This window comes from Henckelia pumila, chromosome 4 (genome assembly GCF_033568475.1).
Source record: "Henckelia pumila isolate YLH828 chromosome 4, ASM3356847v2, whole genome shotgun sequence".
Taxonomy (NCBI): Eukaryota; Viridiplantae; Streptophyta; class Magnoliopsida; order Lamiales; family Gesneriaceae; genus Henckelia; species Henckelia pumila.
Genome location: NC_133123.1, coordinates 54,570,998 through 54,598,314, shown reverse-complemented (window position 1 = coordinate 54,598,314; position 27,317 = coordinate 54,570,998). Strand labels below are relative to the sequence as shown.

At 40.2% G+C, this 27,317-nt stretch overlaps 9 non-coding genes and 3 pseudogenes across 9 annotated transcripts; all 12 read left to right on the top strand.

Annotated features, from left to right (window-relative positions):
- Positions 1-17,056: 17,056 nt before the first annotated feature.
- Positions 17,057-17,175, top strand: LOC140869240 (5S ribosomal RNA). Its single transcript, XR_012146624.1, has one exon. It is a non-coding gene; the product is annotated as a 5S ribosomal RNA (ribosomal RNA).
- Positions 17,176-17,576: 401 nt separating this feature from the next.
- Positions 17,577-17,695, top strand: LOC140867915 (5S ribosomal RNA). Its single transcript, XR_012145355.1, has one exon. It is a non-coding gene; the product is annotated as a 5S ribosomal RNA (ribosomal RNA).
- Positions 17,696-18,924: 1,229 nt separating this feature from the next.
- Positions 18,925-19,043, top strand: LOC140868681 (5S ribosomal RNA). Its single transcript, XR_012146087.1, has one exon. It is a non-coding gene; the product is annotated as a 5S ribosomal RNA (ribosomal RNA).
- Positions 19,044-19,441: 398 nt separating this feature from the next.
- On the top strand, positions 19,442-19,560 carry LOC140870355 (5S ribosomal RNA). The gene has a single exon (XR_012147319.1). It is a non-coding gene; the product is annotated as a 5S ribosomal RNA (ribosomal RNA).
- Positions 19,561-19,951: 391 nt separating this feature from the next.
- On the top strand, positions 19,952-20,070 carry LOC140869394 (5S ribosomal RNA; annotated as a pseudogene).
- Positions 20,071-20,470: 400 nt separating this feature from the next.
- On the top strand, positions 20,471-20,589 carry LOC140868492 (5S ribosomal RNA). Its single transcript, XR_012145907.1, has one exon. It is a non-coding gene; the product is annotated as a 5S ribosomal RNA (ribosomal RNA).
- Positions 20,590-20,987: 398 nt separating this feature from the next.
- On the top strand, positions 20,988-21,105 carry LOC140869710 (5S ribosomal RNA; annotated as a pseudogene).
- A 398-nt stretch (positions 21,106-21,503) lies between these two features.
- Positions 21,504-21,622, top strand: LOC140870521 (5S ribosomal RNA). Its single transcript, XR_012147479.1, has one exon. It is a non-coding gene; the product is annotated as a 5S ribosomal RNA (ribosomal RNA).
- A 401-nt stretch (positions 21,623-22,023) lies between these two features.
- Positions 22,024-22,141, top strand: LOC140868753 (5S ribosomal RNA). The gene has a single exon (XR_012146154.1). It is a non-coding gene; the product is annotated as a 5S ribosomal RNA (ribosomal RNA).
- Positions 22,142-22,543: 402 nt separating this feature from the next.
- On the top strand, positions 22,544-22,661 carry LOC140869562 (5S ribosomal RNA; annotated as a pseudogene).
- Positions 22,662-23,062: 401 nt separating this feature from the next.
- On the top strand, positions 23,063-23,181 carry LOC140869027 (5S ribosomal RNA). Its single transcript, XR_012146420.1, has one exon. It is a non-coding gene; the product is annotated as a 5S ribosomal RNA (ribosomal RNA).
- Positions 23,182-23,579: 398 nt separating this feature from the next.
- On the top strand, positions 23,580-23,698 carry LOC140868114 (5S ribosomal RNA). The gene has a single exon (XR_012145547.1). It is a non-coding gene; the product is annotated as a 5S ribosomal RNA (ribosomal RNA).
- Positions 23,699-27,317: the final 3,619 nt, after the last annotated feature.

The following is a 27,317-nucleotide window of genomic DNA, read 5'->3' as shown; positions in this document are numbered from 1 at the left end:
GGTTGACTTCGAGTCATCCACGTCACTTTGGAAGCTAGAGTCGGTATAGCCTTCCAATTTCAATTCTCTTCCTCCATATACCATGAACATATTCTTAGTCCTTCGTAAGTACTTAAGAATGTCCTTCACGGCTTTCCAATGTATTTGACCGGGATTGGCTTGATATCTTCTCGTGACACTCAGAGCAAATGCTACATTCGATCTGGTAGATATCATCCCATACATGATACTACCTATGGCTGACGCATATGGTACATGTGTCATTTTCTCTATCTCTTCATCAGTCTTGGGACACATGGACTTGGATAGAGAAACTCCATGACACATAGGTAGATGTCCTCTCTTGGACCCATCCATTGAAAACCTTTTCAATATGGTTTCGATGTAAGTTGATTGAGTGAGTCGTATCATTCTCTTAGATCTATCTCTATAGATCTGAATTCCTAGAATATAGGATGCCTCACCTAAATCCTTCATCGAGAATCTACCTGTTAACCATATCTTTGTTGACTGCAACATCCCTACGTCATTTCCAATGAGTAGGATGTCATCAACATAAAGTACTAAAAATGTCACAGCATCCTTAACTACTTTCTTGTACACGCACGGTTCCTCCGGGTTCTTGATGAAACCAAAATCCTTTATTGTTTCATCAAATTTCTGGTTCCAACTTCTTGATGCTTGTTTGAGACCATAGATCGATCTCTGAAGCTTGCATACCTTATGCTCGCTTCCCATGGATGTGTATCCCTCAGGCTGCGTCATATAGATCTCTTCCTTAATGTTTCCATTAAGAAATGCAGTCTTTACATCCATTTGCCATATCTCATAGTCATACCAAGCAGCTATGGCAATAAGGATTCTTATGGACTTGAACATTGCAACTTGTGAAAAGGTTTCATCATAGTCAACTCCTTGTCTTTGAGTATAACCTTTCGCCACCAATCGTGCCTTGTAGGTCAATACCTTACCATCAGGCCCAAGCTTTCTCTTGTAGATCCATTTACACCCTATTGGAACAATTCCATCCGGAGGATCTACTAAAGACCAAACTTGGTTTGTATGCATCGAATCTATTTCCGACTGCATAGTTTCAAGCCATAAATTTGAATCCGCATTAGAAATTGCTTCCTTGAAGTTTCTTGGATCACATCCAACATCGGGTTCATCTTGATCCCCTTCAAGAAGAAGACCATATCGAATAGGAGGTCTAGAAGTCCTCTCGGATCTTCTAGGTATAGGCGTGTCCATCAATGGTTCCTGAGGTGTAGGATCATTATTTTGTATCTTGGGTTCTTCTCGAATTTCTTCGAGTTCCATCATCTCGCCTTTCTTATCCAATAAGAAATCCTTCTCCAAGAAGGTGGCATTCCTTGAAACAAACACTTTTGTTTCAGTAGGATGATAGAAATAATATTCGATTGAATTCTTCGGATACCCTACAAAATAACATAAGGTGGATCGACTATCCAACTTATCTCCCACTGTCTGCTTCACGTAAGCAGGACATCCCCAAATCCTCAAGTACGAATACTTAGGAGCTTTGTCATTCCATAACTCGTATGGTGTTTTATGTAAGAGTGGGTGCCCAGTGAGCCAACTGTGTGGCTATGGGCTTTGTTGACTCTTTGTATAAACAATCTTTTGTTTAATATTATTTACACTTTTATGGCAATGACTTTATATTACTTCATATTGTTATATATACTATTGTTGTTTTGATAAAGACCTTGAATATACTATAGTGTATGTAAGATGTGGTAGAACATGGAGATGTCTATCATGAAATACATCTTATAGTCACTGTATATTCTAAAACCGTTCCTAGTCGATTGAGCCGTCCGATAATAAGGATAAGGATCGCTCGAGTTTGAGACTAGCATTTGCGATGCGGAGTACCACGTTTCATTGGTAGGGAACATGGAGATGTTCGAAGCATGCAAATGGATATTCATAGGATGAATAGTCGAACTACCCTATCCGGACTTTCCAAGTGGTTATCACTTATCGAGTGGATAAAGTCCGCGGTTTTGGTTGTACACCATTAGTCCTTACGACTTGAAACATCATGGAGACTCTATATGCTAGTACTGTGCTTTGACTCGTTTACCGACTCTGAGGGGGTCATCAGGTGTCGAGATTGGGTACAGTTACGACACATATAGGAGTCAATGCATTGTTGTCAAGGATTCACCACATACTTGCGAGTGTGGATATCCTATGCGATCTGAGGAGATATTAGTGTGACAAATCTCTGGCCAGAGTACTTGATGTGATTTAAGAAATGGTTTCTTAGTAGCACATGCGATGTCACTAATTTGATCTTCAAGATGCATTGCATAGTTATCGAATCTTGAGCGACTCTCGATATACCAATGGTTGTTGATTCGATCGGGATATTTGGATGAAGGGACCGTACTGTACGTTAACCAAAATCTATTGGTTCTTGTAGGCACTATCAGTGATACCTAGGGAATCATGGGGCGATGTTGCTAGGCGCTTTACCATGATTCGTTGGGCAAGTCGGAAAGTGTTGTTCCGAGTCACAAGGAGTTGTGAGCCCACGGCTAGCTGTATCCCTGAACCATTGAGGGTCACACAGTGTAATGGAGTTTTAATCCCCGTTGAGATAGTTAAATTTAAAGAGTTAAATTTAATGAACTAAGGAGTTGGACTTCTTAAATAAGAGTAAGGGAGTAGGATTTCCTAAAATGACATAGGGATGGACATTTTTGGAAACCACTGAATTCGGATTCAGGAAAATTTATTTTGACTTTAAAACGTGCAGAAATGGTTTCTGTGCACATTGGTGAAATCGTTTCATCAATCGGAGTCACGATGAATTTTATATTAATTTCTGAACGAGTGGGCTTTGCTTGTCGGGCCCCAGCTTATGACTAATGGGCCCTAAGGTGTTAGTGGCCTGCATTATAAATAAGTTATTTCAGTACAGAAATTACACACAACAGGTCATAATTTTTGAGACAGGATTTTCGAAACCCTAGCCCCTCTCAAAAACGTTTTCGGCCGCCCCTCCCTCCCTCTGCCCGAGAAAATTCCGGTCTGTGATTTTGAATCGCAGTAAGGAATAACGAATCAAATTCGTGTATTCTCTTCGCAGAAAACTTCTGATAGATTTTCTAGTGCAATCTATCAGAGGGATTAAACCTCTGTTCGTGGACCTGATTGAAGGCGTTCATCGGTTCCAGGAAGAGACAACAAGAGCAGAATTGTTCTGTTGGTGTCCATTAATCTCGTTGCGAGATTTGAGGTAAAATTTATTTAATTGTTATTTAAATTTTACACACACAATAATTCAATCGTTGTATGGTTGATACCCACACCATGGAATCGTTCCATGAGAAAAATTTTAAACTTCCGCTGCACCGGGTATCAATCGTAATTGGTCTGGGAACTCGCCAGTTTTCCAACATTTTATCCACTGCTTTGGTGTGGACGTTGTTCAACAACAATACCGCCGTTTCAAGCGCGTAGCCCCAAAACGAAGGTGGAAGCTCAGTGAAGCTAATCATGGATCGAACCATGTCCAACAAAGTTCGATTACGACTCTCCGATACACCATTCAGCTGAGGTGTCATAGGAGGAGTCTACTGAGAGAGAATCCCATTCTCTTTCAGATAGTCCAAAAACTCGGTACTTAAGTATTCTCCACCTCGATCCGATCGAAGTGCTTTAATACTTTTACCTAACTTGTTTTCTACTTCAGCCTTGAATTTTTTGAACTTTTCAAATGCTTCAGACTTATATTTCATTAAATATAAATACCCATACCTTGAATAATCATCAGTAAAGGTAATGAAGTAGGTGTGGCCAAATTGAGTACCAATTCTAAATGGACCACAAACATCTGTATGGATCAAATCCAACAGATTTTGACTACGCTCAGGTTTCCCCTTGAATGGAGATTTAGTCATTTTTCCTTTCAGGCAGGATTCACAAGTAGGTAGAGAGTTAATATCAGACATATCAAACATGCCCTCTCCCACTAGCTTGTTCATCCTCCTTGAGGAAATATGACCTAGCCTAGCATGCCAAAGGTTTGCCGGGTTTTGACTATCGATTTTCCTTTTGTTTGTTGTTACCGGTTTATCAACATAATTTATTGGAACGTCTTTTAATTTTAAGTTATATAGATCGTTTTCAAGTTGTCCATTTCCAATCAAACATTCATTCTTGTAAATATTGCAAATCCCATTCACAAAATTGCAAGAAAAACCATCTCTATCAAGTATAGAAACAGAAATAATGTTTTTAATCAAGTTTGGAACAAATAAAACATCTCTCAAAAGTAACTTAAAATCGTTCTGCAAAATTAAATAAACGTCTCCCACAGCTTTGGCTTCAACTCTAGAACCATTTCCGAGCCTCAGCTGGGTCTCACCCATTCTAAGCTTGCGACTTCTAGTCATCACCTGCAAATCATTGCAAATGTGAGATCCACATCCGGTATCCAATACCCAAAAAGTAGTATTAAGTGAAACATTTATTTCAATATAAAACATACCCTTCGCAGTTCGCAACTGCTCTAGATATTCCTTGCAGTTACGTTTCCAATGACCGGGTTTCTTGCAGTGATGGCAAACATCCTTGGACTTTTCCATGTTTGAAGCCTTTGTCTTGTTCTTCTTCTCGGGTCCGGTTTTCTTGGATGGGGCAGAACGTTTCTTACCCTTTGTACTTGGCCCCTTCTTAGCAGAAGAAGAGGAGCCCACCAAGAGAACTGGTTTATCCTTTTTTAAAGTGGCTTCATATGTTACAAGCATATTGACCATCTCTTCAAGGGAGGCCTCTATCTTGTTCATATTGAAATTCACCACAAAACCGTCAAACGATGAAGGAAGAGAAAGAAGTAATAAGTCCACATTGAGTTCATGCTCCAATACCAAATCAAGCGTTACCAACTTCTGAATGAGCCAAATCACTCATACCCCATGATCACGGACCGAAGTCCCTTCACGCATGCGACACGTCATTAACTCTTTTACAGTAGCGAACCTTTCAGCTCTCGATTGAGCCCCAAAAAGTTCCTTGAGTTGTACGTGAATGTCAACAGCATTCACGGTATCCTCAAATCGCCTCTGGAGTTCATCAGACATCGAAGCTTGCATATAGCATTTGGCCTTTATATCATGGTCCCACCATATATCAAGTTTGGCCAACTCTTCCGGACTTATATCAGCTGGTGCTTCCTTCGGAGGAGATTTTTCTAACACGTAGAGCATCTTCTCCGAGATCAAGACAATCTTCAACTTACGGAACCATTCCGTATAGTTTGCGCCAGTCAGTTTATTTTGTTCGAGAATAGAGAATAGTGGATTGCGCGAATTCATCTTAATGAAATACTGAAAAGAAACAGACAATAATCAGTGATTGTTTAATTAATTTACTAAGACATAAAATAGGCGAAATTTATTTTATGAATCTAACTCCCACTATTTTAACGATTTCACTACCCTCTAGTGAAAACGGGAAACTGTTTTCCTTAGTGGGAACATGGAGTCCAATTGACAAACTATGGTCCCGAATAATATCAGCCAACCATAATTTTCAAAAGGTAGAGCCCAATTGCTTCCAAAGCAACCTCCACGTTTTTACCTCATGTCCAATAAGGGCCCAATAATATGACGCCGTTTATTGTGACATGTCAAGATGACCCATCAATATTAAGTTGTGATGGACGGTCGCCATGTGGATCCCCCAATAATATGAGCCGATCACATGGGAGTTCCACCCAACTTACAACATGTGTCGATCCAATGTACAGCTTTCCGACGAACGGGCCCCCCCAATAATACGAGCCGGACCGTATCCGCGGGTAGCATCTCATACATTGATCGTTGATGGAAGGTAGGAACATTTAAACAATATTTTAATTTCCTTAATTTATCTTGATATCAATTTTAAATCATATTTAAAATGAGGGATTTTAATTTTGAAAATTTGTCTCATCATTTAAAATTTGTATGCTTGCGGGATTCATACAATTTAGTCTAAACATGCATACAACGATAATATCATATATTATATTTTAGGATGATCGATTCCATTACTAATCGACCCGTGGTTGTCAATCACGAGTCTAAGTCCAATCCTAGGTGATATGCAAGTATGCAATGCAATCCTATTACATTGTGCTTCCAATTTACATTTCTTCAGTCTTTATTGTCTGCTCGGCCCACCTCCGTCTTCAAATCTTCATCTCCCACTAAGTCTAATGTATTTACAATAAATAACTATGACAAGTAGGGGATACATTTTAAGGGGTGGGAACGGGCCATAAACCAGGCCCACTTTTATTACATATGACAATTCATATTGGGCCATAAACCAGGCCCATTAATAAATCCAACAACAATAAAAACAAATGTAAATTCCCTAACATACACCTACAAAATTGGTCATGGCAATCGATCATCCTTATCCAATAATATTTAATTCAAAATTAATTTATTGGATAACATGCAATGGAAATTAAATTAAAAAAGGATAAAATCATATTCCATATATAAAATCTTATTTTACATACAAAATCATATTTTATCTTTTTATCAAATAAAATCATATTTTACATATAAAATCCAATTTTATACATAAAATCATATTTTACTCAATATTTCCATAAGATCATATCTTATCATCAATTGTACCAAAAATAATTAATTTCATAAAATCTGATTTAACGGATAAAATCTATAAATTTTCCAAAAATTCAAATTTATCCAAAAATCAATTTTAAAATTTTCGGACTCGAACAATTCGATCCGACGCCTCGTGGACCAATCAAAAACAATTTTCGATCGGACCAAAAATAGAATTTTAACATATTAAAATTTTAATTAAAAAATAAAAATTAATTTTCCCGGGCCGCCCGGGCCGATCACGAGCAGCCCGAGGGCAGCCCGTCGCTGCCCCTTGGGCAGCGACGATCGCTGCCCGTGTTTTGCCCGTCAAAAAAAATTTTTATTTTAAAAAATTTATTTTGTTTCAAAAACCGAGGCTTAAAAATTTTTGTACAATCGATTAATTTAATCGCTTGATCTGAGAAACCTGGCTCTGATACCACTCTTGGAAAACGGTGTTCAGATCAATCAGAATTGATACCCGGTGCAGCGGAAGTTTTAAAATTTTATATGGAACGATTCCATATCATGGGTATCAAAACTTTACGATTAAATTGTGCGTGTAAAAATTAAATAACAATTCAATTTTTACCTTGAAATCTCGAAACGAGATTATGGACACCAACAAATTACTCTGCTCTTGTTGTATATCCCAGGAACTGATGGACGAACAATTCTTCAATCAGGTCCACGAACAGAAGTTTAATCCCTCTGATAGATTGCACTAGAAAACTATCAGAAGTTTCTACGAAGAGAATTAACGAATTTGATCTGTTAAACCAGACTGCAAATTCAAAATTCACAGGTTGGAATTTTCGACAGAGAGATGAGATGGGCGGCGGCCACTAGAGAGAAAACCCTAGTGTTTTTCGAAAATTATGCCTCTGTTATTTAATTTCTGTACTGCAATAACTTATTTATAATGTGGGCTGCTAACAGCTTAGGGCCCATTAGTCATAAGTTCAAGCCTGACAAGCAAAGCCCGCATGTTCAGAAATTAATATAAAATTCATCGTGACTCATATTGATAAACCAATTTCACCAATGTGCACAGAAACTATTTCTGCATCTTTTAAAGTTAAGATAAATTTTCTGAATCCGAATTCAGTGGTTTCCAAAAATGTCCATCACTATGTCATTTTAGGAAATCTTACTCCCTCTACTCTTATATAAGAAGTCCCACTTCTTTATTCACTAAATTTAACTCTTTAAATTTAATTATCTCAACGGGGATTAAAAATCCATTACTTGTGTGACCCTCAATGGTTTAGGGATACAGCTAGACGTGGGCTCACAACTCCTTGTGACTCGGAACAACAATTTCAGACTTGCCCATCGAATCATGGTAAGAGCGCCTAACAACATCGCCCCATGATTCCCTAGGTATCACTGATAGTGCCTGCAAGAACCAATAGATTTTGGTTAGCGTACAGTACGGTCCCTTCATCCATATATCCCGATCGAATCAACAACCATTGGTAAATCGAGAGTCGTTCGAGATTCGATAACTATGCAATGCATCTTGAAGATCAAATAGTGACATCGCATGTGCTACTAAGAAACCATTTCTTAAAACACATCATGTACTCTGGCCAGAGATTCGTCACACTAATATCTCCTCAGATTTCATAGGATATCCACACGAGCAAGTATGTGGTGAATCCTTGACAACAAAGCATCGACTCCTATATGTGTCATAACTGTACCCAATCCCGACACCTGATGACCCCAATAGAGTCGGTAAACGAGTCAAAGTACAGTACTAGCATATAGAGTCTCAATGATGTTTCAAGTAGTAAGGACTAATGGTGTACAACCAAAACCGCGGACTTTATCCACTCGATAAGTGATAACCACTTGGAAAGTCCGGATAGGGTAGTTCGATCATTCATCGTATGAATATCCATTTGCATGGTTTGAACATCTCTATGTTCCATACCAATGAAACGTGGTACTCGGCATCGCAAATGCTAGTCTCAATCTCGAGCGATCCTTATCCTTATTAACGGATGGCTCAATCGACTAGGAACTGTTTAGAATATACAGTGACTATAAGATGTGTTTCATGATAGCCATCCCCATGTGCCACCACATCTTACATACACTATAGTATATTCAAGGTCTTCATCTAAACATCTTATAGTATGTCACAACATAATAATATGATAAAAGATAAAGTAAACGCCATTATAAAAGTGTAAATTATATTAAACAAAATATTGTTTATACATAGAGTCATAAAAGCCCTTAGCCACAAGTTGGCTCACCGGGCACCCACTCTTTCAATATCCCTATTAAGAATCTACTTGCAGTGATCAATTCAAAACTATGTTCTCTTTAAAAGCTCTGTTAAAGTTATACACTCTCCCGAGCGATATAAATAATTAACAGTGTATTTTCTATTTGTCCTATTCAAAATCTCCTCTCCCGAGTGCCAGATTTCAAATAAAAATTACAAATCAATTATTGATCAGATAATTGAAAAAACAATCAATTTAAGAAAAAAACAATTAATCTAGAAGAAACTCAATCCAATAAAATCAAGAATTCATGAAAGTGTCTACACTAGGTTCCATCCGACCTCTAGACTCTAAAAATTTAGTTCATAATAAAATTTTGAATAAAATAAAACATGTTCAAAAATCCAAAAATATTCAGAATTAAATAACAGTAAGAAATCAAATCCGTCGTCGACGCCATGTCCGAACTATCAAACTCCGTCTTCGTTCTTCAAATAAGCTCCAGAAATCTCCCAGAAAAGTCTCCAATCAAAACCTATCTCTGATGTGTAGTGTTAAATCTGTGGCGGCTCTCGTTCTCTCAGACATAAATTTCCTTTCTATAGCATGCACCAAAAGCCTAATCAAAAGCCCATAAAATATAGAATTTTCCTTCCCGATTAAAATTTCCAACTTCAGAATTATCGCGACACGCGGGTGCTTCACACTCTTAGGCGCGCGCGCATAGACACGCCTTCAGAAACTTGAGCGATAGCGCTTCTCACTTCTCTTTTTAGCGCTCAATCAAGTGCTGACCAATAAGCCCAAATTGAAAAAGCCCAATACTATTCCTTCTTCTTTTCTGATCGTTTCTTTTCTTCTTTCTTTTATTCTTTCTTCTTTTTCTTCTTTTTCTCATTTTTCCTCTCTTCTCCAAATAATTTCCATAATTCCTTACAAACACAAAAACAATAAAACACCAACATAAATCTACCCAAAACCAACAATTAATAATTAAAATCATATATAAATTAAGTGTATAAAATACACTTATCAAATACCACCAAACTTAGACTTTTGCTAGTACCGAGCAAAACAATTAAATTCCAAAAACTCATTCTATCAAACCAATAAGAATATTCAAGAAATAGTATGGAGCAACGGCCTCATCAATGATTTCAAAAAAAAATTCAAATCCAATCATGTCATACCTACTAACACTTGAATGTTTCAGCCAGAACAAAATAACCGCGTAAACTTACAATCTCCGCAACTCACGTTCGAAACACCCTTATCCAAGTTCAATTCAAACATTCATAGATCATGAGGACTTTTCAAGGTAGCAAGGATCAAATATAGGATATAAATCAAAAAACACTCACAATTAGGTAAATTCAAAGAATAAGCGTGTGTGCGTGTTTGGATCAAAATTCATAATCATTAAAAGCATCAATCAACAGTCCATAAGCTAAATTCTCGCAACTATTTTCCACTAGTATATTGGGCAACTGAGACTCAGTCAATAGGACTTAATTGACTTATAATGTAAGGCCTGGCTCATGGCTACAAGCGAAGAATAAGAATTCAAATTAAGGAGTAATTCATATTTATGCTCTAATTACGACTCCTTTTTCATTCACAATTTCACACTTTTTCTCTTCAATTCACTTCATTAATTTTTTCTCAACTTTTTCACTTCACAAATTCTTTCACAACTCTTCTCAACAATTTCTACCACATTTTTTTCTTCTTTCCTACTACTTTTTTCATTTTTTCTTTTCAATTCACCACCACACCATTCCATTTTCACAAAAATATCAACTAGGAGCATATAAAAATTTAGCATTCAAATTACTCCCTTAAAGGTAGGAATTAGTTTATAGGCTATGTAGTGACCCGTATCCATGATTAACGATTAATGAGTAATTAATCATGTAATCATGTTTGGGTTAATTAAAACATGATTAAGAAAGTCCAGGAGGATTAACGGAGCCCAGAAATGGATCCAGGACACTCAAAATTGGTTTAGAAGGTTCCAAGACTCGTGTGGGATCGGAAGCAACGATCCAGGATCGGAGCATTCGATCGACGATCGGAACGTCCGATCAAGAACGGAGCTTCCGATGGCTGTCGGTGACAGGTGTGTGGTTGCATGTGGACCGAATTGACACGTAGCAAACGGAGCGTCCGATCGGGGAACGGAGCTTCCGATCTGCCGGAACGGAACGTCCGATCGAGGAACGGAGCTTCCGATCGACGTCTATAAATATAGGGTCCGAGCTCCTCATTTCTTTCCAATTCCGAATTCCTATCCTTCGCCCTAGTAGCTCTATTTTGGGCTTTGGGTACTCTTATTTTAGAGTTGGAGTAGGAAATATACTTTAGTATAGTCAGACAGTGTCTGACATAGTAGCGGGGCAGTGCTCGTGTAGCGGAGCAGTGCTCAAAGCTGTGGAGCTGCAGCAGGGGTGTGCCCTAGTTTCGGGATAGTCGCCATCAGTGGGCTGACAACGGACGCAGGTATAGCTTTGGTCTCCTTAAATTATTTAGGAGTATGCAATAGCTTAGTTAAGGCTTTTAGAGCTTAATGAATGATGCATGGATATTTGCATTGTAGAGTTGTTGATAGGCTTGGAACCTAGAGTGGGACTGCTAGGATTTGCCTGTAGTGAGGTACGTAAGTACTGACTGATATGGCCAGCATGATATATATTATATGTGTTGCATGAGTATGTGCTATGTGTTTACCATGTTTTACGGCTTTAGCACATGCATATGTTTTTACGGACACTGCATCGAGTACGATGTGAGTTATGACAGTTTCCATCAGTCGAGGCGATTCTTCCTGAGGATTCGTGTCTTGGGAATATATGAGTACCACGCGGAGTCGCTCTCTAGCCCGGTACTGTGTATTCCAGGCGCCCAGAGAAAGTGATTTAACCCTGATTTTAAAGTCATTTATGTGTTGCATATATTATATATATCATTGCTTTCGTATTGAGATTAGAGCTCACGTCCAGTGTTTCTGTATGTCTAGACACCCCATTCGACGGGGCAGTTATAGGTGCATGGTTGGGCACCAGGAGCTTGGAGTAGCCAGTGACCAGTGAAGACAGCAGAATTTAGCTGTAGGTTTTTCCTTTAGGGTTTTTTATTTCGATTGGGTTATATAATCGAATTTATTTATCCGGTTGTATTCTGCCGGTTTATTTTAATTTAAGTCTTCCGCAGTGATTTATTTAATTCATGTTTAATTATGCTCCTAAACTCTGATTAGGTAGTGGATCCGGGCTGGGTCGCTACAGGCTATCCAGGTAGTCAATGTAGGACCTTGAAATAATGACGAATGGGGGTTTAATCACACGTTTACACGCATGCCATTCAATTTTCAATAAAGCTCAAACAAGGTACTAGATATACATATTAATAGATAGGTAGCTTGAAAGGCTCAAACGAATTCATAAAAATCGCCTAAATCAATCCTAATCTCAATTTTGCCCGTATTTTCCCTCGAAGAGTGTCCGAACTAGTTCTAGACAAGTATCAATTCACAATTAAATAATACAAATTCAATCAGTGCAGAAAATATAATCATCAGCAGTTAAAGATGATTTTCACAACAAATTTTAGATCATATACCTCAAAGTACTAATATAAGTGTAGGATCAAATAGGCAACTAAGGATAAAATTTTTCAATAAAAATCAGGCCCAAAAATTCAAACAATGCCTCAATCATATCTATGTGTGTATGTCTCAAAAATCAGATTCAAGTATTAATCACAGAGTATATAGAAAATTGTTCATTCATTTGGTTCCATTTTTTCAAAAAATATTTGTCAGATAGGTAGACAGTCATGGATTTCAACTATAGCACAAAACAAAAATTTATCATCATTGACCATGCATCCATTTCTTTCTAGACTTCTTTTCAACTCAACTCAACTAAAATAACAACTAACTTCAACAAAAAAATTTATCTATGAAGCACACAATAAAACTTAACTAATCAACTATCAACCACAAAACAATATCAAACACTAATTCATCCCCCCAAACTTAATGTAATCATTGTTCCTAATGATTAAAAATCAATAAAAAGAACAAGGGACTCATACCATCGACACCGAGCATTAGTACCCAACATCATCATCTCCATCTCCATGGAAAGAAGGTGCACCATCATCAATATCATTAGGAGACCACTGCGGAGGAGGTGGATAAGGCACAACAGTGGGAGGATAATTCTGGGCTAGAGCAGCAGTGAAGTCATGCATGTATGTCATATGTGCCCGCATCATCTTCCACTGCTTCTTCATCTGAGAAAACACGGCCGTAGAATCATCACGAGTAGAATACTCTGTGGCCGGATGCTTCGGTAGTGACATAGGTCCTTCCAAATGGGAAGGTGCTGGCTCAAAGTGTGGTAATGGCTCAGAGTGTTGCGGTGGTTCAAACGCCTGTTCAGAAGTACTGGTCACTTTCTTCTTCTTGTCCCGTCTCAGTGCACCAGTAATTCTTATAGGACCTCGAATTGGAAGAATCTGCTCCGTAACATCCCACACAACACCAGCTAACCGGCAAAGTTGAGTAATCAAAGACGAGTGGGGTAAACTGATAGTCGAGGAACCCCTAACTGCAGCAATAATAGACTCCTGAATCACCCTCCCAGCATCAACAGATTTTCCAGTGACAATGCAGTACACAAGACCAGCTCTAACCTTAGTCACATCGGATGTATGCCCAGATGGCAAAATTCTGGCAGCCACAAACTCATGCCAATTATTCGCTTCTCTTCTAAGAAAGATGGATGGAAATGTAACAGCTTCATCCTTTGCATTCCTCTTCCATTCCGCCCCATCATGACACAAAGTCTGAATTACAATATTATCTGGATATGTCTCATTCTTAAATACCTCATACTCATCATCTGAAATGTCCAAATCCGGCATTTCATAGAGACTGTTAATTGTACTCTTATCAAAAGGCACCAATTTTCCTCGAACTAGAACTTTCAGATTCACGTCTTTGACCATCAAATTTGCATAAAACTCATGAATCAATGATATAACAGCATCTGGTGGACTCCTAACAAATGTCTCCCAACCTCTTCTCTTAGCTTCTATTAACGCCGGAGCATTACATTCTCTCAAGCTCATTCCCCTTTCTTTGTGCATCCCTCTCTCCATTACATCAAAACAATACTCCTCTGCTGTGGCATTCCAAAATTTGCGTCTATCATATGAACCAGCAGAGGACGAAGAAATTGCACCCTTTCCTTTGGTTTTCGGTGGCATTGTAACTCAATAATTCAACTCAAATCAAATGCCTCAAGCAATGCACTAAACTCCAAACAATTCCAGCAACGTTCAAATACAACCCAAGAAATTCAACAAACACTTGGTAGGCATGAAGAAAATAATATATAAATTCACTGCATCAAACGTTCTTCCCACCACAATTCAAACAACCCAACATCCTCAAATCACAAACTTTAACACTGCTCAAATGTAATAGAGAAAATTTCAGCATTTGTACCGTTCAAGAAGAAAATTTTTCAAACCCTCCAAATTTCCTTTGCTCCTGTTTCAGTGCGATCGTGGATGGAGCAAAAGCAAAGTCTGAGAATCCCAGATTTACGATGGCCTTGTAATGAAGATCAAAATCCCACAAATGGTGATAGCGTTTAGATACGAGTAGTGTAAGATTTACAATGTGCGATTTAGAATGGACACGAGCAGACTGGAGTGGCTTTTTAATGTCAGAATCAATTAATTTTTGGCCCCTTAAGTAGCGCGATAGCGCTTTGATACTCGCTGCTTAAGTGCGCGATAGCGCAAGATTTTTTTCGGTCTCTTTATGCACGATAGCGCTTAATGTCTGTGCCCTTACGTTGCGCGATAGTGCTCGATTCGTGCGCGGTTATAGAGGGCGATAGCGCTTAATTGTGCGCATTTAAGTATGCATAGAGGAGCGGCGGGCGTGGCGGATTCACAAGCGAGCGCGCATAAGCGTCTGCCCAAACTTTTAAAATCCTGAAAAAAAAAATTCAACACATTTATAAAATCAGGTCTCCATAATTCCCAACAATAATTTCAAAAACAAAAACATAAATTAATCTAATGAACAAGAATAAAAATTAAAGCATAAATTAAAAAAATTAAAAAAATGAAAATAAAAATAAAATAAAACAAAAATTTTGGGTTGCCTCCCAAAAAGCGCTTGGTTTAGAGTCATCGGCTCGACTTTCACCAGTGTTAATTCTTTCCTTTCTCTTTAACGCGCCAAATAAATTCCACGAACCGCCTTTTAAATTTCGCTCTCTTTTTCGTGGCCTTATTTGGTGGTAAATTTTGCGCTTTCTCCTTCGATAAATCGACCGCAAAATCAGATCTTTTACAGTTCTCCAACTTCATAACCGGTTCAATTGAGCATAAGTCTTCGATGATGGGACTAGATGTCTTCATGAATAAGTTGAAAATCACTCTCTCGCCTTCCACACCTATCGATAACGCACCCTTCTTCACCTCTATCTTGGCATCAGTAGTGGCTAAGAAAGGTTTCCCCAATATCAGGGGCATATTTGCATCCTCCTCCATATCTAACACAAAAAAATCCGCAGGAAAAATAAATTTATCTACTTTTACCAGAACATCTTCAATGATTCCAAGTAGACATGTGATAGATCTATCAGCCAACTGCAACGCGATCATTGTGGGCTTTACCTCACCAAGTCCTAAACTCCTGAACACAGACAAAGGAATTAGATTAATGCTAGCTCCTAAATCGCAAAGTGCATTATTAAAATAAGAAGAACCAATAGTGCAAGGAATAGTAAAACTCCCTGGATCCTTAAGCTTCTGTGGCATATTCTGTTGAAGCACGGCACTGCACTCTTCTGTTAAATTCACCACCTCGTTCTCTAGCAGCCTCCTCTTCTTGGACATCACCTCTTTGATGAACTTTGCATAGTTTGGCATTTTTTCCAAAGCATCAGCAAAGGGGATGTTAATTTGAATTTTCTTGAAAATCTCCAAGAATTTGGAGAACTGCTCGTCCAAAACATTCTTCTTGAACCTCTGCGGGTAGGGGAGTGGCGGCTTGTACATCGGTTTTGGGTCAGGTTCAGGCTCCTTCTCTTTCTCCTCTTCAATAGCAGGTGCTTGGACTTCAGCTTTTTTTCCACTCCTCAACTCTATGGCATTACACTGCTCCTTTGGATTTACCTCAGTGTTTCTCGGAAACTGACCTTTGTTTTTATCCTTCAGTACGTTCGCCAACTGCCCTATGCTGGTTTCCATGGATTGCAACACCGCGCCCATGTTGGCCATGTGCGTTTCCAAGCTGTCAAGGCGAGACTCAGTTCTCGCCATCCTCTTACCTGATTCCTGCACAAAGGTACTAACCACATCCTCCAAAGAAAACTTACTATCACCCTTACTAGTATTGTTAGCATAAGAAAAATCTTCATGATTTCGAAAGCTAGGATGGTAAGTATTAGGGACAGGATTAATCCAAACATATTCAAAATTAAATAAAAGTAAGAAATCAAATCCGTCGTCGACGCCGTATCCGGACTATCAAACTTCGTCTTCGTTCTTCAAATAAGCTCCAGAAATCTCCCAAAAAAGTCTCACGATCAAAACCTATCTCTGATGTGTAGTGTTAAATCTGTGGCGGTTCTCGTTCTCTAAGACATAAATTTCCTTTTTATAGCATGCACCAAAAGCCCAATCAAAAGCCCATAAAATATAGAATTTTCCTTCCCGATTAAAATTTCCAACTTCAGAATTATCGCGACACGCGGGCGCTTCACACTCTCAGGCGCGCGCGCATAGACTCCTGGATTCCACTTCTTCACGCCTTCAGAAACTTGAGCGATAGCGCTTCTCACTTCATTGTTTAGCGCTCAATCAAGCGCTGATCAATAAGCCCAAATTGAAAAAGCCCAATACTATTCCTTCTTCTTTTCTGATAGTTTCTTTTCTTCTTTCTTTTATTCTTTCTTCTTTTTCTTCTTTTTCTCACTTTTCCTCTCTTCTCCAAATAATTTCCATAATTCCCTACAAACACAAAAATAACAAAACACCCACATAAATCTGCTCAAAACAAAAAATTAATAATTAAAATCATATATAAATTAAGTGTATAAAATACACTTATCAAGAGACATAAAAGTAAAGAATTCATTCACTGTTGGGTGCGATCATACCAGCACTAATGCACCGGATCCCATCAGAACTCTTAAGTTATGCGTGTTTGGGCAAGAGCAGTACTAGGATGTGTGACCCCCTGGGAATTCCTCGTGTTGCACCCCTTTTTTTATTAGTTTCTTTTTTTCTTACTCGTACATCTTGTTCTTCCGATTCCTCTCTGTCCTATTTCCGACTCTTTCAGTCCAATCCGCGGATAGAAAGGATGCAATAGACTGAATCACACGACATGAACGTGCGATCTGGGTGATGTGGGCCACTTCGGTGGGTCCCAGCGCGCCCTACGGGAAAAATGCCCCAAAAGACCATCTCCGGGTTTGAATTTGGGCTTCTCCATCTCTTAAACCTAGATACGCGCTGTAGGTATCGAGAAGAGCTTCGCGTAAGTAGGCTGAAGCTCCCGTAACTGTCAGCAGATTGAAAGTTATGTCCGTTTGAAACTGCAGCTCCTGTTCCTCCGATCCGCAATTCAAGAGACAAAATAATAAAGAATTCATTCACAGTTGGGTACGATCATACCAGCACTAATGCACCGGATCCCATCAGAAATCCGAAGTTAAGCGTGCTTGGGCGAGAGCAGTACTAGGATGGGTGATCCCCTGGGAAGTCCTCGTGTTGCACCCCTCGTACTAGGATGGGTGATCCCCTGCAGCTCCTGTTCCTCCGATCCCTAATTCGGGAGACAAAACAATAAAGAATTCATTCACTGTTGGGTGTGATCATACCAGCACTAATGCACCGGATCCCATCAGAACTTCGAAGTTAAGCGTGTTTGGGAGAGAGCAGTACTAGGATGGTTAAGAAGAAAGGACGCAGACTTTCAATTGGACTGGAAGATTTATCTCTTGCAAAGACTAGGTTTTTTTTGAGAATTCTAGAATTCCGCCTTTTATTATTATTTTTATTTTGTTCTTCATGAATTGTGTTGGCTAGTTCCTAATACTTGGTTAAGGAAGACGAAGCCCTTGATTAATTTATTCGTGAGATTTATGTTTTATAGAATTTGATTATTGTTGAGTATCAATAATTATTCTGATTTATTTCATGATTGTATATTTGATTATTAGCTTGATCACCTGATAATTCTTATATAAAATCTATTGCTAAATTGGAGTTTGAATTATCTGATTTGCGAAGCAACTGCAATTAATAATCGTCCGCTTGTGAGATTAGGAATTGTAGGGATAATAATTGACTAGGCTAAATTCATCTGCTTGTGTATGGGTTGTCTAGATTTATCAGTTTTACTAGTTTGCATGCTATCGTGGGTTTAAATCTAATCGCTTGTATTCGGTTAATTCATTGGTAAGGGTTATCTTAGAACGCTTGTGTCTAGTTAACTACAATTAAGGTGAAACAGGAATTTAATTTCCAATTAAGAATATTCAACAGGATTAAATATTTTTAGATAATCGATTATCGAACGAATGACATCAAGGGTGTAGTTGACCAAAACCAAGGCTTGTCCCTTATTGAATTTTCCGTTGTGATTTAATTGTGCTTGGTAATTGATAGAATTGCATTCATAATTGTTTTTAAATTTTAGTGAGTAAATTTCAAACCAAAAACCCCCTTTTTCACTATTTTCGTATTTTTAAAGAACACGGAATTTTACCTTTCCTCATGGAAACGATCCCTACTCACACTACTGCATGTTTTTATTTATCTGAGTGAGTCGGGTAATTTGGGCGTACACGATAAGCGCCACCAGGTATCGAGTGGAGCTTCGCGTGAGCAGGCTGAAGCTCCAGTAACTCTCAGCCGATAGAAAGTTATGTCCGTTTGAAACTGCAGCTCCTGTTCCTCTGATCCGCAATTCGAGAGACAAAAAAATAAAGAATTCATTCAATGTTGGGTGCGATCATACAAGCACTAATGCACCGGATCCCATCAGAACTCCGAAGTTATGCGTGCTTGGGCAAGAGCAGTACTAGGGTGGGTGACCCCCTGGGAAGTCCTCGTGTAGCACCCCTTTTTTTATTAGTTTTTTTTCTTACTCGTACATCTTGTTCTTCCTATTCCTCTCCGTCCTATTTCCAACTCTTTTAGTCCAATTCGCGGATAGAAAAGATGCAATAGACTAAATCACACGACATGAACATGCGATCTGGGTGACGCGGGCCACTTCGGTGGGTCCCAGAGCGCCCTACGGGAAACATGCCCCTAAAGACCATCTCCGGGTTTGAATTTGAGCTTCTCTGTCTCTTAGACCGAGATACGCGCTGTAGGTATCGAGAAGAGCTTCGCGTGAGCAGGCTGAAGCTCCCGTAACTCTCAGCAGATCGAAAGTTATGTCCGTTCGAAACTGCAGCTCCTGTTCCTCCGATCCGCAATTTGAGAGACAAAACAATAAAGAATTCATTCACTGTTGGGTGCGATCATACCAGCACTAATGCACCGGATCCCATTAGAACTCCGAAGTTAAGCGTGCTTGGGCGAGAGCAGTACTAGGAAGGGTGACTCCCTGGGAATCTCTCGTGTTGCAACCCTTTTTCATTAATTTCGTTTTTTCTTACTCGTACTTCTTGTTTTTCCGATTCCACGCCGTCCTATTTCCGACTCTTTCAGTCCAATCCGCGGATAGAAAAGATGCAATAGACTTAATGTGAACGTGCGATTTGGGTGACGCGGGCCGCTTCGGTGGGTCCAACGCGCCCTACGGGAAAAACACCACGAAAGACCATCTCCGGGTTGTAATTTGAGCGTCTCCGTCTCTTAGACCAAGAAACTTGTTGTAGGTATCGAGAGGATCTTCGTGTGAGCAGGCTGAAGCTCCCGTAACTCTTAGCCGATCGAAAGTTATGTCCATTTGAAACTGCAGCTCCTTTTCCTCCGATCCGCAATTCGAGAGACAAAACAATAAAGAATTTATTCACTGTTGGGTGCGATCATACTAGCACTAATGCACCGGATCCCATCAGAATTCCGAAATAAAGCGTGCCTGGGGGAGAGCAGTACTAGGATGGGTGACCCCCCGGGAAGTCCTCGTGTTTCACCCCAATTTTCATTAATTTCTTTTTTCTTACTCGTATTTCTTGTTCTTTCGATTCATCGCCATCCTATTTCCGACTCTTTCAGTCCAATCCGCTGATAGAAAAGATGCAATAGACTGAATCATATGATGTGAACGTGTGATCTAGGTGATGCGGGTCGCTTCGGTGGGTCCCAGCGCGATATACTGGAAAAATGCCCTGAAAGACCATCTCCGTTTTGGAATTTGAGCGTCCCCGTCTCTTTAACTGAGATACGCACTATAGGTATCGAGTGGAGCTTCGCGTGAGCAGGCTGAAGCTCCAGTAACTCTCAGCCGATCAAAAGTTATGTCCTTTTGAAACTGCAGCTCCTGTTCCTCCGATCCGCAATTCGAGAGAAAACAAAATAAAGAATTCATTCACTGTTGGGTGCAGTCATACCAGTACCAATGCACCGGATCCCATCAGAACTCCGAAGTTATGCGTACTTGGACAAGAGCAGTACTACGATGGGTGACCCCTTGGGAAGTCCTCGTGTTGCACCCCTTTTTTTATTAGTTTTTTTTCTTACTCGTACATCTTGTTCTTCCGATTCCTCTCCGTCCTATTTCCGACTCTTTCAGTCCAATCCGCGGATAGAAAAGATGCAATAGACTGAATCACACGACGTGAACGTGCGATCTGGGTGACGTGGGCCACTTCGGTGGGTCCCAGCGCGCCCTACGGGAATAATTTCCCCAAAGACCATCTCCGGGTTTGAATTTGAGCTTCTCCGACTCTTTGACCGAGATACGCGCTGTAGGTATCGAGAAGAGCTTTGCGTGAGCAAGCTGAAGCTCCCGTAACTCTCAGAAGATCAAAATTTATGTCCGTTTGAAACTGCAGTTCCTGTTCCTCCGATCCGCAATTCGAGAGACAAAACAATAAATAATTCATTCACTGTTGCGTTCGATCATACCAGTACTAATGCACCGGATCCCATCAAAACTCCGAAGTTAAGCGTGCATTGGCGAGAGCAGTACTAGGATGGTGACCTCCTGGGAAGTCTTCGTTTTGCACCCCTTTTTCATTAATTTTTTTTTCTTACTCGTACTTTTTGTTTTTCCGATTCCTCGTCGTCCTATTTCCGACTCTTTCAGTCCAATCCGCGGATAGAAAAGATGCAATGGACTTAATCACACGATGTGAACGTGCGATCTAGGTGACGCGGGACGCTTCGATGGGTCCCAGCGTGCCCTACGGGAAAAAGGACACGAAAGACCATCTCCGGGTTGTAATTTGAACGTCTCCATCTCTAAGACCGAGATACTTGCTATAGGTATCGAGCGGAGCTTCGCGTGAGCAGGCTGAAGCTCCCGTAAATCTTAGCAGATCGAAAGTTATGTCTGTTTGAAACTGCTGCTCATGTTCCTCCGATCCGCAATTCGAGAGACAAAACAATAAAGAATTCATTCACTGTTGAGTGCGATCATACCAGCACCAATGCACCGGATCACATCAGAACTCCGAAGTTAAGCGTGCTTGGGCGAGAGGAGTACTAGGATGGGTGACCCCTTGAGAAGTCCTTGTGTTGCACCCTTGTTTTTATTAATTTCTTTTTTTCTTACTCATACTTCTTGTTCTTTCGATTCCTCGCCGTCCTATTTCCGACTCTTTCAGTCCAATCCGCGGATATAAAAGATGCAATAGACTGAATCATACGATGTGAACGTGCGATCTGGGTGACGCGGGCCGCTTCGGTGGGTCCCAGTGCGACATACGGGAAAAATGCCCCAAAAGACCATCTCCATTTTGGAATTTGAGTGTCTCCATCTCTTTAACCGATATACGCATTATAGGTATCGAGTGGATCTTCGCGTGAGCAGGCTGAAGCTCCAGTAACTCTCAGCCGATCGAAAGTTATGTCCGTTTGAAACTGCAACTCCTATTCCTCTGATCCGCAATTCGAGAGACAAAAAAATAATGAATTCATTCACTGTTGGGTGCGATCATACCAGCACTAATGCACCGGTTCCCATTTGAACTCCGAAGTTATGCGTGCTTGGGCAAGAGCAGTACTAGGATGGGTGACCCCTGGGAAGTCCTCGTGTTGCACCCCTTTTTTTTATTAATTTCTTTTTTTCTTACTCGTACATCTTTTTCTTCCGATTCCTCTCCGTCCTATTTCTGACTCTTTCAGTCCAATCCGCGTATAGAAAAGATGCAATAGACTGAATCACACGACGTGAACGTGCAATCTGGGTTACGCGGGCCACTTTGGTGGGTCCCAGTGCGCCATATGGGAAAAATGCCCCAAAAGACCATCTCCGGGTTTGAATTTGAGCTTCTTCGTCTCTTAAACCGAGATACGCACTGTAGGTATCAAGAAGAGCTTCGCGTGAGCAGGCTGAAGCTCCCGTAACTCTCAGCAGATCAAAAGTTATGTTCGTTTGAAACTGCAGCTCCTGTTCCTCCGATCCGCAATTCGAGAGACAAAAAAATAAAGAATTCATTCACAGTTGGGTTCAATCATACCAGCACTAATGCACCGGATCCCATCAGAACTCCGAAGTTATGCGTGCTTGGGCAAAAACAGAGTAGGATGGGTGACCCCCTGGGAAGTCCTCGTGTTGAACCCCTTTTTTTATTAGTTTTTTTTTTTCTTACTCGTACATCTTGTTCTTCCGATTCCTCTCCGTCTTATTTCCGACTCTTTAAGTCCAATCCGCGGATAGAAAAGATGCAATAGACTGAATCACAGGACGTGAACGTGCGATCTGGGTGACGCGGGCCACTTCAGTGGGTCCCAGCGCGCCCTACAGGAAAAATTCCCCCAAAGACAATCTCCGGGTTTGAATTTGAGCTTCTTCGTCTCTTAGACCAAGATACGCGCTGTAGGTATCGAAAAGAGCTTCGCGTGAGCAAGCTGAAGCTCCCATAACTCTCAGCAGATCGAAAGTTATGTCCGTTTGTAACTGCAGCTCCTGTTTCTCTGATCCGCAATTCGAGAGACAAAACAATAAAGAATTCATTTACTATTGGGTGCGATCATACCAGCACTAATGCACCGGATTCCATTAGAACTCTGAAGTTAAGCGTGCTTGGGCGAGAGCAGTACCAAGATGGGTGACCTCCTGGGAAGTTCTCGTGTTGCACCCCTTTTTCATTAATTTCTTTTTTTTTTACTCGTACTTCTTGTTTTTCAGATTCCTCGCCGTCCTATTTCTGACTCTTTCAGTCCAATCCGCAGATAGAAAAGATGCAATAGACTTAATCACATGACGTGAACGTGCGATCTAGGTTTCACGGGCCGCTTCGGTGGGTCCCAGCGCCCTACGGGAAAAACGCCACGAAAAACCATCTCTGGGTTGTAATTTGAGCGTCTCCGTCTCTAAGACCGAGATACTTGCTGTAGGTATCGAGAGGGACTTCGCGTGAGCAGACTGAAGCTCTCGTAACTCTTAGCCGATCGAAAGTTATGTCCGTTTGAAACTGCAGCTCATGTTCCTCCAATCCCTAATTCGGGACACAAAACAATAAAGAATTCATTCACTGTTGGGTGCGATCATACCAGCACTAATGCACCGGATCCCATCAGAACTCCGAAGTTAAGCGTGTTTGGGAGAGAGCAGTACTAGGATGGTTAACCCCTTGGGAAGTCCTCGTGTTGCACCCCTTTTTTCATTAATTTCTTTTTTTCTTACTCGTACTTCTTGTTCTTTCGATTTCTCGCCGTCCTATTTATAACACCCGGTATTTTAAATACGTGAATTCGCATGCATAATTAGGAAATTTATTTATTTAGAATTTTAGATTATGGGTTAAATAATTATGTGGAATTATTTGTGCATGATTTAATTTATTTTTAAGCATTTAACCCATAATTGGTGATTTTATGATTTTTAGTATTTAATTGTTTTTGATCGCGTAGTCGGGACCGTGGATGGACGAGATGACCGCTTTCTATCCAAATTATTTTATAAGTCTTTTTAGAGCCCAAAAATATTATTTTGAGTTTTATTTCCTCAATATTTTTAGTATTTAATTTTATATAATTTTAGGAGTCCGTTTTTATTCAAAATAAGCCAAAATAATGACTTTTTAGTATTTTTAAATCTCCCTTAATTTTTAATTTCGGGATTTATGTTTGATAGTAGATTATTTTGTATTTTTAAGAGTTTAAAATTTTACATTTTTTGTATATTACTAATCTAATTAAATGATATTATCTATCTAACTAATTTTAATTATTTTAAAAACCAAAACTTAACCTAATCTACCCAACCCCTCACCCGATTACCCTCACTCAGCCGACACACCCATCCTCCATCATCTTCTTCATCGAGCCATCAGCCAAGGAGGAATCCATAGCCAACTTTTGAAGGTTTTGTCTAGTTTTCGTCCGATCGTCGTCCCGGATTCGTCCCGTCGATCCCTTCTATTATTTTATCGGTGAAAGGCATGTCTTCTTTCACTTTTCTTCACGATATCAGTATTACAGGTGTGTGTGCGTGTGCATAGAAGTTTTTTTTTAATAATTTTCAGAAAAGAGGATCGGTGTTTGTGGTTGAAGCTTGTTTACATGTTTATTCATTCATCTCACGATTTTTTTGGACATGGTTGGTTCTAGCTGCTGGTTACGGTTGGTAAGGGGTCTAAGTTGGGTCTAGGCTCGAATGGCTCGAGTGTCTCGAGCCAAACGAGCCCAGACATGGAGCTAAGAGGCGATCGACAAAGGGGGGGACGCAGGCCAGGGTTTCGGAGGAAGGGGTTGGGGTTCGGTGGTCCAGGCTGCATGGGGCTGGGGGCTGGTGCAGGTTAGGTCCGCCCAGACGTGGGCTACGTCTGGGCGGCGGCGCTCCGGCCAGGGGCGGCCGGAGCAGGCCGTGGCTTCTGCTCACGGCCGCAGCCGAGACGGGGATAGGGCGATGGGTCCTAGGGTTTCATGTGGGTTTCCGGGTTGGGTTGGTGGTCCGGGTCAAGTCCGTGGTGTTGGATAACGGTGATCAGATCAATCAGAATTGATATCCGGTGCAGCGGAATTTTAAAATTTTTATATGGAACGATTCCATATCATGGGTATCAAAACTTTACGATTAAATAGTGCGTGTAAAAATTAAATAACAATTAAATTTTTACCTTGAATCTCGAAACGAGATTATGGACACCAACAGATTACTCTGCTCTTGTTGTATATCCCAGGAACTGATGGACGAACAATTCTTCAATCAGGTCTACGAACAGAAGTTTAATCCCTCTGATAGATTGCACTAGAAAATCTATCAGAAGTTTCTACGAAGAGAATTAACGAATTTGATCCGTTAAACCAGACTGCAAATTCAAAATTCACAGGCCGGATTTTTCGAGCAGAGAGGGAGGGGGCGGCGGCCACAGTAGGGAAAAATAGGGTTTTTGAAAATATTTTGTGACCTCTGTTGTGTAATTTCTGTACTGCAATAACTTATTTATAATATGGGCTGCTAATAGCTTAGGGCCCATTAGTCATAAGTTCAAGCCTGACAAGCAAAGCCCGCATGTTCAGAAATTAATATAAAATTCATCGTGACTCAGATTGATAAACCAATTTCACCAATGTGCACAGAAACCATTTCTGCATCTTTTAAAGTCAAGATAAATTTTCTGAATCCGAATTCAGTGATTTCCAAAAATGCACATCCCTATGTCATTTTAGGAAATCTTACTCCCTCTACTCTTAAATAAGAAGTCCCACTTCTTTGTTCATTAAATTTAACTCTTTAAATTTAACTATCTCAACGGGGATTAAAAATCCATTACTTGTGTGACCCTCAATGGTTCAGGGATACAGCTAGCCGTGGGCTCACAACTCCTTGTGACTCGGAACAACAATTTCCGACTTGCCCATCGAATCATGGTAAGAGCGCCTAGCAACATCGCCCCATGATTCCCTAGGTATCACTGATAGTGCCTGCAAGAACCAATAGATTTCTGGTTCCAACTTCTTGATGCTTGTATTAGACCATAAATTGATCTCTGAAGCTTGCATACCTTATGCTCGCTTCCCATGGATGTGTATCCCTCAGGCTGCATCATATAGATCTCTTCCTTAATGTTTCCATTAAGAAATGCAGTCTTCACATTCATTTGTCATATCTCATAGTCATACCAAGCAGCTATGGCAATAAGGATTCTTATGGACTTGAACATTGTAACTGGTGAAAAGGTTTCATCATAGTCAACTCCTTGTCTTTGAGTATAACCTTTCGCCACCAATCGAGCCTTGTAGGTCAATACCTTACCATCAGGCCCAAGCTTTCTCTTGTAGATCCATTTACACCCTATTGGAACAATTCCATCGGGAGGATCTACTAAAGACCAAACTTGATTTGTATGCATCGAATCTATTTCCGACTGCATAGCTTCAAGCCATAAATTTGAATCCGCATCAGAAATTGCTTCCTTGAAGTTTCTTGGATCACATCCAACGTCGGGTTCATCTTGATCCCCTTCAAGAAGAAGACCATATCGAATAGGAGGTCTAGAAGTCCTCTCGGATCTTCTAGGTATAGGCGTGTCCATCAATGGTTCCTGAGGTGTAGGATCATTATTTTGTATCTTGGGTTCTTCTCGAATTTTTTCGAGTTCCATCATCTCGCCTTTCTTATCCAATAAGAACTCCTTCTCCAAGAAGGTGGCATTCCTTGAAACAAACACTTTTGTTTCAGTAGGATGATAGAAATAATATCCGATTGAATTCTTCGGATACCCTACAAAATAACATAAGGCGGATCGACTATCCAACTTATCTCCCACTGTCTGCTTCACGTAAGCGGGACATCCCCAAATCCTCAAGTACGAATAATTAGGAGCTTTGCCATTCCATAACTCGTATGGTGTTTTATCCACTGCTTTGGTGTGGACGTTGTTCAACAACAATACCGCCGTTTCAAGCGCGTAGCCCCAAAACGAAGTTGGAAGCTCAGTGAAGCTCATCATGGATCGAACCATGTCCAACAATGTTCGATTACGACGCTCCGATACACCATTCAGCTGAGGTGTCATAGGAGGAGTCCACTGAGAGAGAATCCCATTCTCTTTCAGATAGTCCAAAAACTCGGTACTTAAGTATTCTCCACCTCGATCCGATCGAAGTGCTTTAATACTTTTACCTAGCTTGTTTTCTACTTCAGCCTTGAATTCTTTGAAATTTTCAAATGCTTCAGACTTATATTTCATTAAATATAAATACCCATACCTAGAATAATCATCAGTAAAGGTAATGAAGTAGGTGTGGCCAAATTGAGTACCAATTCTAA